This window comes from Eubalaena glacialis, chromosome 10 (genome assembly GCF_028564815.1).
Source record: "Eubalaena glacialis isolate mEubGla1 chromosome 10, mEubGla1.1.hap2.+ XY, whole genome shotgun sequence".
NCBI classification, from domain to species: domain Eukaryota; kingdom Metazoa; phylum Chordata; class Mammalia; order Artiodactyla; family Balaenidae; genus Eubalaena; species Eubalaena glacialis.
In genome coordinates, this window is record NC_083725.1 from 55,799,171 (window position 1) to 55,814,444 (window position 15,274).

Consider the following 15,274-nt stretch of genomic DNA (forward strand, 5'->3'; position numbering starts at 1 on the left):
CAAAAAGATTAATAATAGGAGAGAGAAAGAAAGAAGGAAGGAAGGAAGGAAGCAGGGAACGAAGGAAGGAAGGAAAGAGAGAGAGAAAGAAAGAAAGAAAAAGAAAGAAAGAAGGAAGGAAAGAGAAACTGCGGTTGGTTCTTCCTTCTAAGAAATAACAATATTAATCTATTAATCATCTCAGGGCAGAATAACAAACCTCCATACAGGTTGAGTATAAAAAGTGAAGTCTTCCCAAGGACATGGTCTAGGAGGAGAAATGGCAGTGAGGGTAAAGAGCTGACTTATTGAAAATAATAAATAATAAAGAATTTTGAATTTTCAGGGGAATCCCAGGAGGGAAGCAGTAAAAAGATAAGGAAATAAAGAAAACGGGAAGAGGCAGAGGGCCAGAAGCTTACTGGGAGAGCCCCTCAAAAGGTAATAAGGCCAGAGAGGAATTCCATATGGATGAAATTACTTAGGAGCTGTTGTAAAAAATGACATCTAATATATAATTTTTAGTTGTTTATCATATAACAACTCCTCATTTCTTCTAAACATTTGATAATAACTGTTTTTTGTTAGTGTTCCTTTTGGGGTTTAAAGGAACAATGGTCCCATTCCTTTTTGGGATGATGCAAGGCAGAGAAAAAAACTTCCTAAAGTGAGACTTCAGTGAGAAGAAGGGATCAGTGAAAATAGAAAATTGGAATTAGAGGTGATCAGGAAAATAAAGCCCCTTAGTTTTACAGAAAATTTGAAGTCTCTGGATATCAGACACATGGTATGTAAGATAGGTGTTAAAGCTCCAACTTCCATCCCTACCATTTTACAAAAATTGTTAAAGAAAAAAATATCCCCAGAAGACTGAAGGGCCAGTGGATTCCCTAGTGACAGACACCTGGGTTACATACTCATATTCTAAGTTTAATATGAGTAATAGCATTGGTCAACTCATTTAGAGTTATAAGGATGATCATGTGCCTAGTATTAAGCTATGGCCTCTCAGCTCCAAGACCACTGTTCTATAATCTTTATGATACAGAAACTGGAATTCTGCATACCACATTCATCCTTTACCAGCTGGCTCCCTGCTGGGTTCCTTCAATAGGGGACCTTAAGAGACCAGAAAACATGAGGAAGACAGAGAGGACTTGCTCTTTCCCATGTGCTTGTGCTTCCTGCTGGCATTGCCCCAGCAAGGGCTCTTCACCTTGGCAGTGGGAGACTTCCCAGCCTCCAGCTTTTTTTTTCCCCTCAGCAACCTTAGAACCAAATTCATCATGTCAAAGACAATAGAACTTAGCTAGGTTGTAGCCCTTCTCAGAGGTCTAGTCCCAATTCCTCTTGGTTTCTTCAAGAGTCTAAGGTCTGTTAACTCCAATCTCTTCCCTTTGTTGCTCCATCCTAAGAGGTGGTAGGTGTTTCCTGCAAAAACTTTCTCAGCGTTACCTCAATATTACTTTTTCACCTTTTCTGTTCCATGTTTTTAACCAAACTCTTCCATTATTTTTTTTCAGTTGAAATACCTTGTATGGTTTCCTTTTTTCCTGACCAGACCCTGATGCTATACTCATATAAATTATGTTCATAAATGGAATATTTTTATGAGAAAACATGGGAACAAGTAGTAGACTTGGAAGATTTACAGACTAAATGCCTCACTTCTTTTGAGACTGAGATGGATGACAGGCAGAACTCAGAAAGCAATTTAGCATTGTTTGGGAGAACCACTTCAAATTAGTCATCTTTTATGCTACTATGGAATTTATATTTTCCCAAAGAATGGATTTAATTGGGACAGCTTTTTGCCTCTAGTTATAAATAACACTATTGGGTAGTTTTCCCTTGAAGCTACATATGAGGTTAGCATCTAACTCACTTATTTGGCTTCTAATCCAGTCTGTTATGATAACATGGAAGAAATGATTTCACTAACAAATTTACAATGGTCATAGCAAATGGGATGAGGGTTGAAAAGACCAAAGTTGAGGCTTCAAGTTTTTCTTAAAAGGTGCTTGTGTAGGTAATAAATAGGCACTTGGCATTTCATGGATTTCCCCCTCAGTTACTGCAGTGTTTGTTCTAAGCGCATAGACATGCTAGATGTAATTGAATTAATTCAAAGGAGAAGCAGAGAAGCTTGGGTAAGGAAGGTCTTTCAGGTAATACTTCCTGAATTGAAAAATGCCAATCTTTTTTTTTTTTTTTAATTTATTTATTTATTTTTGGCTGTGTTGGGTCTTCGTTTCTGTGTGAGGGCTTTCTCTAGTTGTGGCAAGCAGGGGCCACTCTTCATCGCGGTGCGCGGGCCTCTCACTATCGCGGCCCCCCTTGTTGCGGAGCACAGGCTCCAGACGCGCAGGCTCAGCAGTTGTGGCTCACGGGCCCAGTTGCTCCGCGGCATGTGGGATCCTCCCAGACCAGGGCTCGAACCTGTGTCCCCTGCATTAGCAGGCAGATTCTCAACCACTGCGCCACCAGGGAAGCCCCCAAAAATGCCATTGGTGTATTAGCTTATGCTAAATGGAAATTTATTGCTTTATGTAAACTGAAAATTCCAGGCAGATTCTCAACCACTGCGCCACCAGGGAAGCCCCCAAAAATGCCATTGGTGTATTAGCTTATGCTAAATGGAAATTTATTGCTTTATGTAAACTGAAAATTCCAGGGTTAGTCCTTCTCTAGGTATAGCTTGATTCAGGGCTCAAATAATGTTAGCTGGATCCATCTCTTGACTCTGCTTCCTCAGAACTGGTTTGGTTCTCAGTTCTGCACAGAACACAGAACACAGGATGCTTCACATTTACATCATCTCAGCTCTATTCAGCAGTTGGGAGAGTCTGCTTTTCTGAGAGCTCAAATAGAAGTCCTTAGGTTGTGTCTTCTTGGCTCTGGGGGACGTGCCTTGGCACATGAGCCCACTTCTAAACCATATGATGGCAAGCAGGATGGAATAAGGTGACAAAGCTGGTCTGGACCACATGTTCCATTCTTGTGTCCTGAGCATGAAATCGGCTTTATCTCAAAAATGACATGGAAGTGGGTAAGAAGTGGCTTTCCCAAAAGAAAACAAAGGTACCGGTACCAATGCCACAAAAAGATAGAGTGGATTTAGGGCAACAAATCCCACTATGTTTTATTTCTATTACAAAGTCATGCTGAAGTATCTCTTCTGAGTACTAATTTTTTTTTTTACCACATCTCTGCTTCTGCTTCACTGCTTTGCAAATGCCCAGCAATTGCCTGGCTAATCTGGATCTTGAGTCAGTTTCTTTCTTCTTGTAGTCATGGAGGATTCATCTTTGTTCTATGGTGAACTTCCGTATGTAATATTTTGAGTGGTGTGTAGCAGGCTGTACTGTTGCCTTTTTAAGGGCATTGATGAGGCTCCTGAGGAAATATAATTTAGCTGACCGTAGAGTCTGTGTCCTCATAATTGCAACCTCGATGGCTCGACTCCAAATTAAGAAAACAAAATTACAATAAGATAGCCTGTCCCTACCTCCCCTAGCTGCTGATTCCAGAATTAGAAATGTCCAATTTAGAAGATCTGAGCAACCAGGACAGTTTGAAGCCTGAGCTTCAGCTGTCCAAAAAGTGCAATGAGATAACTCAGGCAGTTTTTGCCTATACACTGGACAACTAGCTATAGCTCTGCTTACACAGAAGGAAGGGGAGAGGAGGATGCCTGAAGATGGAATCTAAGTGCTTATTTAACACATGGGAAAGCAAGCTTTGGGGAAATCAGTCAGCTGGACTTTTCACAGTAGGCTAATAATACCAGGATCCAAGAAAGATGAATCTTATTTTTTCTGGGCCAGAGCCCATTAGAGAAACTAAAGGAAGCCAAGGCTAGTTTTGGTGAGATGGTAGGAAGGGGCCCATAGAGACAGTAGAAGGGGCCCACTGTCAAGCAGCTCAGTGGGCCTGGCCACCCAACCCAGACAGGGTAGAAACTCCTTGCACAAACCTATTTCCAAGATGCCTTGGAAAGGACACATTCCAAGTCTGTCCCTTTCTTCTGATGGCATCAAACTCTGTCCCCAACAGGGTTCAATCATTGCCATCCAGCCTGAATCTCTTTCTTAGCAAATATTCCCTGTTTATGGCCATGGCTGATAGGGCGGACATTGGATCTAAACTTAGGAACCTGGAATTGGGACCTGGGAATGGGGAAAGTGAACAATTGGCCTTGAGGAGCAGAGTGAAAAGGTCCTGTAGACACAGGGCTTCTTGTTCAGATTTTCTTGATGGTCCAGTTATATAAAAAGCACGAGGCTGACATTCTCCCCCGCTCCACTCCCTCTCCAACCACTTCTGCCCATTGTCCAAATGCCCCTCGTTTTCTTCTTCACTTCCCTGCCCCTTTTGCTTACAGCAAATGGAGGTGCTGCTTCTTTAATCTGAGAACACATATACACTTCATTTTGGCTCTTGCTCAAGTGTTAAAAACACAACGCAGCAAGAATTATAGAGGTGCGTTAGGTACTAACGAAAAGGTTACAGACATCCAAAGTTCTTAATATACTTGTTAATTTAACACATGCATTCCCTCTGAATCATCAAAGCTAGCAGAAGAGACTGATACTATGGGTAATCCAAACAGAATTCCTGTTTGGCTTTGAAAATTGTTCTCTTCTGACATTTGAATACTGGTGTGCCTGGAGTTCAGGGAATTCACAACAGGGAAGCAGCCATATGGCGCATGGTGGCCAGCTGGCCTCTGAAAGAACAAGTGATTTCTCAATCCTACCTCCTGCTAAATGCCTCGCTGCTCTGGATCCCCTCCCAGGGATGAGCAGATATGCCTCCCACCCCAGTGCACAGCACCAGCCTGCACAGAGCTCTCTACACCCTCTCATCTTATGTGATGCTCTTTCTTGTCATACTTACAAGAAGGACAGCAGATATAACAGAAAGAGAAAACCCAAACCACCTTTCATTTTTCCTCCTTCCTTCCCTTTCTTCCTTAGTGTAATACATTAAATTCTCTTTGGGAGTATGGGGTTCAAGGATGCTTAGAATATTATTCCTGTCTTTAAAGATTTTGTTTGGCTTATTATCCATTTGATGCTTTAAGAATAAAAATTAATTAAAACTATATGTAAAATAATTTTCTGAATGATTGTTTAAAATGGTTATTCAAATGATTATTTGAAAACGTTAAGTAACTTGCCCAAGGCTGCGCAGCACAGTGAAGGAGTAGCAGAAAGCAGTTTAAGGACAGAGGAGATCGCCTAAAATTCAACTCCCATTCAGGCTGGTTTAAATAATTATGGTGTATACACACCAGGGAAGAGTGCAGGGCCTTTAATAAGATTGAGATGCACTTATGTATATGAAAATATGCCCAGGCTATATTGTTACAAGAAAAGAGCAGGTTATAATATAGGGTATATGGCATTGTCTTTAATTAACTTACTAACTACGAAATATTTGTACCAGTGTAGGAAAAAAGTCTGGGAGGAAGCCTACCATGCTGTTAACAGTGGTTACCTCCGCAGGAGGAACTGGATAAGTAGGGATGGGGGGCTTTTACTCTTTATCTTACACCATTCAAAAATAGTAAAGAAATGAGTGATTTTTTTGTTACTCTGTATTTGTTTTTTCTTTTCATATTAAGAAATTGAGTGTTTTTGCAACTCCACGTGGTCCTGTTCTTTGAAAAAATTTTAAGGCAGATGTACCTAGATTACCTCCTCCTCCTCACTTTTAAGTTTCTAATAACTATCACATTGATAGTGTTTTAATGAAGTGGAGAATTTTTTTATGTTCTTTTGTGTTTTGCTTCTTTGATCTATTTTTTTACTCACTTAAAAAATTTTAGACAGTTTGTCTTGATGACATTTACTTTATTTTAAATCATGTTAATTTATATTAGATTTAAATACATTTTAAGACACCTTTAAGAGTTACAAAAGTCATGAATGATCAAGCTGCAGTTAATGTCATCAGGTTATAAGAACTGTGTATCACTGGAGAGACTGGATTCAGAACTTTCAAATTCGTAACTTATCTGATCAGATGAAATGACCCTCTACAACGGTTTTCATTTCATAAACTAGTCTTCAAAGGCACTGATTTAAAAAAAATTTTAAATTAAGACAATTTTTAGAGCAGTTTTAGGTTCACAGCAAAATTGAGGGGAAGGTTCAGAGATATTCCGTATACTCCTTGTGGAATTGATTTTTTTACATAAACTAGTTTTATCAAAATGGCTTTACCAAAAAGTATAACATTTAAAAGTGAAAAAAGGTGCTACAACTACCACTAGTTAAAACTTATTGAAAACTTATCATTTGCCAGGTACAGTTTTGAGTACATTACATGTATTACCTCATTTAAACCCCATTACAAAACTACAATAGTTCCTCTTATTATCCCAATATTGCAGATCAAAAAAGAGTCACAGAAAAGTTAAATAACTTGCCCAAGGATATAAAACACAACAAGAGAGCAGCAGAAAGAGAGAAGAGAAAGGGTAGATGAGATTTGTTCACAGACTTATGAACCAGGAACTACTAGAAACTAAGGAAGGTAGAGGCTGACTACCCCAGGAAAAGTGGGAAGCCATCTCAGATTGGATGCTGTGTTGTATCATGTATCCTATACTGTTAAGAGATGAGCAAATGAATTAGCTATTTAGGCAAAGAAAGAGATTCCATTTAGAGAACTCTAGAAGAAGAAGACAGGTCATACTGCAAGCAACTCACTTCCAGATAAAAACTAAAATACAATATTATGGGTACTTTAAAAAAAATTTTTTATTGGAGTACGGTTGCTTTACAATGTTGTGTTAGCCTCCACTGCACAACAAAATGAATCAGCCATACACATACAGATACCCCCTTCCTTTTGGACTTCCCTCCCATTTAGGTTACTACTGGGTACTTTTGTAAAGAAAAAAATTATTTATAATCTGACAACCTTAAAACAAAAATGATTCTCCACTTAACGTTTCTCAAGCCTATATTGGAACACCGGCTCTGTGAGTGCTCTCTTCTGGGTGCTGGCAGGTAGAGGTATATTCCATGTAATCTCCACTTGCACGTAGCTCACAGTCTAGGGATGGAGAGTTGAGAATATTACATCAATATTACATAGTCGTAAGTATTTATCTATTCACATCCAAGTTGTGTTTTTAGGGGGAAGCCTCCTTCTGGGCAATAACCACCTGTAGTTGTTCTTTATAAGCCTCCTGGTATAGATAGAAAATATGCAGAATAACAGCTGGGACAGTATAGCTGAGATCTGTTGGTACTTTGTCATTCAGATGCAAGTGCACATGTCATAATGTTATTTATCTCCTTTCTTCTGAGCAAACTCTCTGCACTGTCAGATCCACCTCCTCCGCTGCTGATACCACTGCTGGTATTCTAGAATGGATCAAACTAGGCCAGACAGGGCTCCCAGGGGAAACAGAGGAGGCTGTGTAAATGAAGTCTGCATGTTAGACAGAGTTGTAGGTCAGCACTGCAATCAGCCCTGGCATTGATGAATGACTGCTTTGTTCCAGACTGGCTGGTCGGTCCCTGTGAGGAAGTCCACCCTTTGCTTATCACCATGTAATAAAGCCCCATTCCTCAGCGGCACCAGCCGGGACTGTCACCTGTCAGCTCAGTTTGCTTCTCCTAATCCTCATTTAGACAGATCTACAATAACTTAGCAACTGTCTTGTGTACTCAAGTTTCATTATATTATTTCAGTGGGTAAACTCGCTATTCTTTGGGACTGAGAATGCAGGAAAAATAATATGGTTTAATTTATTTAGAATTAAAGTTGGAAGATTCTTCAGAGATTGTTTAGGTTAGTCTCCTCATTTTACAGATGAGGCCCAGAAAGGTGAGCTGACTTTCCTAAAATCACACAGCTTGTTGTGAGCTGAGCTGAGCCGGCACTAGTCAGATGATCTCTTAGCTTCAAGGCGAGCAATTTTCCACTACATTTTAATTGATAATAATTTAGTAACATTTTGTGATTTTCTTTTTAATTTTAGGGAACACAATAACTTTTTTGAAATTTCAATCAGGAACATAGGTTTGGGACATTTGAAACAGGTGTGAGAGAAATTAGGCTGAGAAGGATTAGAGGATGGACACATGAGGTTGGCATCATGACAGCAAGAGGGGCTAGTGGAGATTCTTTCATTGTTTGGACCTCTCTGCTCATATCCATGGACAGAGAACTCTGTGTTAGGAGTCAAGTGTAGGCCATAGGTCAACAGAGTGGCCCCTTCTCAGTGCTGCATTATGCATACATGAATAGGGTCTGAATAGGAGAGATGTGGGGCATTCTGACATGAACTCTTCTCTCCTGCTTCATGTAAGGCCTATTCTGTCCATAAAATCTTCCTGATCATAGGATGGCAAATATCGATATTAAAAAAGATAAGTCCATGTCAAATAAATGTGGAAAATCCTTCCAGATCACTCTGGACAGATGAAATGCATTAAACTTTGCTTGAACACTAGTGATAGGAAGTGGATTACTTGTAGAGATAGGCCATCCCACAATGGAATAACTTAATAGGAAGAACTATGACCTTCCTTAATACAGTCATCTGCTTCCAGTAACATTTACCCACTGGTTCCCTCCATGGAACGTAAGACTACCCCTTGGGACTCATAGACTGATCAACTCCACCTCTGATTCACTAGCCAAGATGATCTCTACTTGGCCCCTTCTCTGGATGCCTTTGTAAACAAATATTTACTATACACTTATTCTATGCCTAGACTGGGCTAAAAGATGAGAATACTAAGTAGATCAGAGTCTGTCCTTGTCAGTTCATAATACAGATATTTAGAAAAATAATCATGGTGCAACACAACAGTGATGAACGTCACAAAATGGAAACAGAGGAATGAACAAATACATCTAGTGTCTGGTGCATGGTAGCCACTTAGTAAGTATAAAAATAAGTTCCTGTATAAAAAATAAGTTCCTGGTGTTACCAGTGAGGTAAGGATAACTAGAGATGAGTTGGTATTTAAATTAAGCCTTTGAAAGCTAAGGCTTCAAGTTAAGAGGTACCAGTTAAGAGGTACCAATCTGAACTCAATATTACCTTTTCAGTGCACTGGGATCTTGGATATATAGCGAGGCCAGGTATGGTGACTTGTCAAAAGGCAGGAGTTACATCGCCTTTTTCTGGTTTTCCAGTGTTCCCCGTGGGAGAGATGAGCTCTCACCAACAGCAGGCCCTCTCGACTTTCCTTTGCTCAGGACGTCACCATCCCTACCTCCTTAGCACACCTCTCCTCAGTCCATTCCTATCCACCACCCAGGGTGCCCATGCTTGTGCGTAAATGAAAAACAGCACCTTCCCTCCCTTGAGCTGTGGCCTGGGGCCAGGAGCATGACGGGCTGCTGCCAGTGCGCAGCAAGTTGCTGAATGGGCCCCGCTGGGGCCCTGGCTGGCCGTGACCTTCGTGCTGACACCAACGCTCACTGTGCCGCGCCCCGTCGTCGCCTAGGGCTGATAAACTCCGAGCCCCTGACCATCTTCCCGCTGACCTTGGAGCTGGAGGCGGTCACCCAGGCGCACTACAAACCCTGTGATTGGCTGAAGCTGGAGCGGAAGCAGTGGTGCGTGTGCCGCCGGGGGGCGTGGCGGCGAGGCTGGTGCTCTGTCTACGTGAGAGCACTTGAGTGCTGGTGCCGGTTCCGGTTCCTGCCCTGTAACTGCACCTTGGAGGGCCGCCCCAGGGCCAGCCTCCCCAAGTGAGGCTTCAAGGAGACCGCCTTCCTGTACACCGTATCCCTGGGTCTGCCTGAGGCACGTACTGGCCAAGGCATGCAGCGCAGGCCTCAGGGAGAGCTGGCGCGCCCGGAGGCCCGGACCTGCAGAAAACCGGGAGGCCTGGCAGTGGGGCGGTTGGAGGGACAACCTCAAATGCAGCAGCAAGTTCATCAAAGAGTTCCTGGGCTGGCGGTGGAGCAAGGCTCTGCGAACCCCCGTGGACTTCCGCCGCAACCTCCTGGGTGTGAAGGCAAGTGGGGCGGGGCGGCGGCAGGGGAAGAGAAGGTGGGGTGAGGCTCAGGGAATGCGGCGAGAGGGGCTTTGGTGGCAGAAAGGGGAAGTGGGGAGGGGGAGGGGGGGTCTGGGAAGAGGGGGAAGCCTCTGCCTCTGTGCCTCACTTCTAGCCATGCGGTGCCAGCCAGGGCCCTCGAGTCCTGCTTTTTTTTTTTTTTTTGGAAGCAGGGGAGAAAAGAAAAAAAAAAAACAGAAACCAAAAGGCGAGCAGCTCTGAAGTAGCCCACAGTACTGATCCATAGGTCGTTATAAAACATTTGCCCCTCTCCTCTCCACGTTTTCTATAACCATAACCACAGGTTAAAAATAAGATCCTGGGGAGACCACCAGGAGACAAGAAAGACAAATCTAAAACCTTGGTATAGTTAACAACACTGTTATCTAATAATTGAAATTTGCTGAGAGAGTAGAACTTAAATTGTCTCACCAAAAAAAAAAAAAAAAAAAGTAAATATGTGAGGTTGATGGATGTGTTAATTAACTAAATGGGGAAATCCTTTCAGGATGTACATGTATATCAAATCATCATGTTATACACTTTAAATAACATAATTTTGTAATTATACCTCAATAAAGTTGGAAAATACTTTTTAATCAGCCTTCAGGATCAAAAAATGTTCATTTGTCATACATTCACACACATATACATATGTATACATGTACATATGCATACATGCACATATGTTTATATATACATTTGTATGCATAAGGAGGGCAGGGTGGTGCATAGGGAAGATCGGTTCTTTGGAGTAAGGTAGACATTGGTTTGAACCCTGCCTGGACCACTTACTACACATTTGACACAAGGTGATCCCTTGACCTTTATAAAGCTTTGTTGCCTCAGTGGTAAGAGGGAATAAATTTCCCTTCCACAGAGCTATGATAAGCATTATCTGAGAGCATATAGGTAAAATCTTTTTTCCCTCCAAGATAGAGGAAGGGCTTGCCTTCACCTCTCAAAAATCTGTTGCCTGGTGGAGTAGAGGGAATGTCCCTTGGCTGTGGATACACCGTGTTAATAAGCTCATCTCCCAGCACTGTGCTGTCAAGGCCCACTTTCTGTGAGAGATTTGCCCAACAGGAAAAGGGCCACCAGTTAATGTTCCAATTTATGACTTCAGAAGACTATTTTGCAAACCAATTCACATTTCCTCATAAATGGTACTCCAGCTGAGATATTTTCTATGTGATTGGAGTTTGCTCTTTGAGTTCAAGTCTATGTCTTTTTTATCTTTGTATGGCTTTAAGTGCCCTGCACTTGCAAAGTGTTTTCACTCAGCAGGTGTTCTCATGTGTTTGTGGAGCAGTGAAGGTCAATGTGACAAGAAAAAAGGGCACAGGCATGTGTATTTTGAATTCAAATACATATTCTGTCACTTGCCAGGGAACTGGGCAATTTAACCTCCCAAGCTTTCCTTTTCTCATCAGTCTAATAAGTAAAGCAATAGCCTCCTCACAAGTGTATCGGTGTCAGAGGATTAATTAAAATACATTACCAACGAATTTACAGCAATGTCAGGCATCTCATTTAGAATGAAAGTGTGTGTATATTTACCCTTAGCTCTTTTTGTTTTGTCCACTGGGATCAAAGAAGGCCTTGAGATGTTTTGTTTTTTTATTTTGCATCTCTGTGATCCTCAGTCACTCTCTGACCTGGGGAGGTGGATGTAATGAGAAGCGGCACCAACTAGAGTCTTTGTAAAAGTTTACTATTTCCTCTGAGGCTATGATTCCTCAACTCCAAAACTGTGATACAAATGCTAACTTCACAGTGTCACCAGGAGAATTAAATGAGATGGCAGCTGTGCAGTGATTTCCTCAAAGCAGAAGCTTAATTAATGGTAGCAATGATTATTAGTGCTATCATTAAATGCATCTGTGGCACCAAGTCACCTCTTTCCTGTTACAACAGCAGAATTATTGGTTTGCATGAGAAATATTATTGCCATCTTTTAAAAACTTACCTTCTTTAGGCTGCCAAAAAGCCACCACCACCACAAACCACATGCGCACACACACACACAGAATTAATTGATTTTTGTTGATTGGAGCAAGATCCAAATACCTTATATTCTCTTTGCTTGTTAATGTGCCTCCGCTAATGAGTTAAGCTTATGCTTAAGGGCAAAATAAATGAAGAAATTATTTCTAACTCAAGTATCAGAATCTAAGAAGATTTTTATAGTACCCTGCTGTTTCCTGAATAAATACTCTGGAAAGTAGAAAAAGGACAATCCCCTTGATGAGTGAATCTCTTTCTCTAGGGTTTCAACTTAGCTACAACATTTGGGAATGTCAGCCTCTCCTTCTGTTTCATCATCAAAGGCAATAATATGAATGCTAATTTACATAGTAAATATTAGCAAATATTATTATTTCCATCTCCCTAGCATAAAGCTACCATGTCTAAATTTCATGTAAGATTAGTCACTTTTTTTGTTATTTATTTACGTTGTCTAGGAGGGAAACAGCTATAGCAGTGATCAGTTGTTTTAATATACAGGTCAAAGTCAAAATTAGTCAACCAATCGCATAGTATTCATGATTTTTCCTCCCTTCCCTTTTTTCTCCCACCCCTCCTTTCATCCCCCCCTTCCTCTGTTTATTTCTCTCTCTCTCCAGTCTCCCTTATTTTTCCCTCCCTCCCTCCTTTCCTTTCTTCTCATTTTCTCTCCTGCTCCCTCTCTCTTTTCCCTCCCTTTCTTCATTTTCTCCTTGTGTCCCATCCATCATCCTTCCTTCCTGCTTTTCTCTATTCCTTTAAACTATGTACTGAACGTAACCATGATTCAGCCACTATATAAGGTTATTGGGCTAAAAAGATGAATAACCACCAAATTTTCATATACCTCAAATCTTGAAAATTTGCTCAGTGGTTTGTAGTGTACAAAGAATTTTTGCTCCTTCCTTCGAAGAGTGAAAGAAATCTCTGTAAGGTAGGCACAATTATCTTGAGACTCAGAAAACTTGAATGATTTGTCTAATAAGAATATGACAAGGCAATTAAGACTTGCTTTTTATCAAAAGGGTGAAAAGATATAAGTAGGGAGATTATATATTTAAAAACTCTCCACAAAAGAGTGGAGAAAAAGTGGGAAAAGCAAGAAATCTCTATGATTAAGACAAGTACTTGCCCCCTAGGAGTTGTCCTGTACCTAAATATTTAAAATAGGTAGCTTTTCAAAAAGAATAATAAATGTGAAATGAAGATGATCCCAGAAATAATAGAATTCTCCTTTTTAGAGGGTGTGTGCTGTGGGGGTGGATGACAGATTTGCCAGTATATTCTTTCCACTTTTGAGGCTTCACAATCTGTCTCCCTAATGCACTATAATTACCATCTAAAGTGACACACTGCCTGAAGCATCTTGGCATGGAAGTGAAGTTTATTGTGTTCTGGAAATATTTACAGTCATGTAAGTTAGATACTGTCATGAAACTAGTCTAAAACATTGTTTAAAATGTTTAAGACATTCTCTTCAGAACGGAGGATACAGGTGCTTTTGAGAATGCGTGTCTGAAGTAGCAGATACCCTTGGTTGTCTTGGTCCTTCCTCATGGCTGGCAGAATCCTGACTTCCCTCAGGTTCAGCCCTGTGTTCATGTGCTTCAGTGGCCTCAGAGACTAGGTTATCTCTTCAGTAGTTTTTATTGAAAGTGCTGCTTCAAAAATGGAATTTATAGTGAGGTAGTAAGCTCTCTGCTGTCTGAGAAAAAGAAACATCTGCTAACCAATATTTTTATTCAGTCATTCATACAAATATTTACTGAGGGCTTACTATGTGTAGGCATGTACTAGGGCCCGAGGATGTAGGAAAAAAGGCAAAAGGCATGTATAGTACAGAAAGAGTATATATGTATATATATAAAATATATTATACCACTACTCTGTTACACAGCAATTTATATATATATATATGTGTGTGTGTGTGTGTATATATATATATATATATATACATATATATATATATATATATATGATGTGTTATAACACTGTGTTAAAGCAGAACCTGAGAAGCATGCTTAACCTTGCCTTGGCTTTGGGAACAAGATGATTTTTAAGATGAGAAATGAGAGGCCATTTTGGGATAGCAAATAGATTATCATCCTCTCTGGAAACTTTTATCAATTAGTAGTACTGGAAATATGATGTTAAAAAGGATTAAGGGATTTATAGATTACTCTTCCAAACAAGGTAGAGTAACAAGAACTAGATTTAGCCTCAAGTAAAAAACTAAAAAAAAAAAAGAAAAAAAGAAAAAAAGACAAAATATAGTAAACAACAGTTCTGAGGAGGGGGTATCTGGCAGTGAAGGAGAGTGAGCCATGAAAGACAGGGAACAAATGAGATTAGCCCTATCATTGCTCCAGCTTTCTATCTTGAGAGAGTATTCAGGTAATGATACAGGGGAGGGGGAAACCCAGGCAACAATTTCCCTGAGGTGAGAAGGTGGAGCTAGGAGTCTGGGAAAGCAAGGCTGACAAGGATTTGCAGAGCAGACTACTAGAGAGGATTGAGCTGCATGGAATGGAAACTGCAGAGATCTGCAGAAGGATCCACTGGAGTATTCAGCTGATTACTAATCAGTGCACACAGATGAGAAACTATCCAGGCCAGAGCACTAAGATAATACCTAAAAAGATAATAGGAAATAGTGCCTAAACCTCACATAAGGCAGTGGAGAGTGACATCATCCAGAGTGGAAAAGCCTCATAATTCAAAGGATATTAGTTAAAGTACAATGAATGGTCTTAGCTTGATAACAGTGAAAAATTAGCCCAAGATTAAACACTGCTTGGACTCCATCTAACAAACCCTAAAAGCAAGATCTGAAAGGATCCAGCTATTTGAAGTAACTTTAACCATGACCCAGAAAAAAACTCAAGATTCTGTTTAGGAAAAGAAAAATATCTAGCTCCTGACAAGGTAAAATCCCAGTATCTAGCATCCTATAAATAATTATCAGCATGCAAAAAAAGCAGGGAAATAAAACATAATGAGGAGAAATATCAATTGAAACCAACACAGAAGTGGTACGGATAATAGATTAGTAGACAAGGACATTAAAACAGTTAATATAATTTCATTCCACAAGTTCAAGTAGCTAAAAGAAGGATTGAACATCTTAAACATCGAAAGCAAACCTCTACTGCTGAAACCTTCAGTGCCTCAGTGTTTGAGATGTAAACACACTGGATGGAGTTAATGGCCAATGGATATTGCATAAGAAAAGATCATTAATGAATTTGATT

General features: G+C 40.5%; 1 pseudogene; it reads left to right on the plus strand.

The window, feature by feature from the left end:
- Positions 1-9,379: 9,379 nt before the first annotated feature.
- LOC133099853 (protein Wnt-9a-like) lies at positions 9,380-9,975 on the plus strand (annotated as a pseudogene).
- The last annotated feature ends 5,299 nt before the right edge of the window (positions 9,976-15,274 follow it).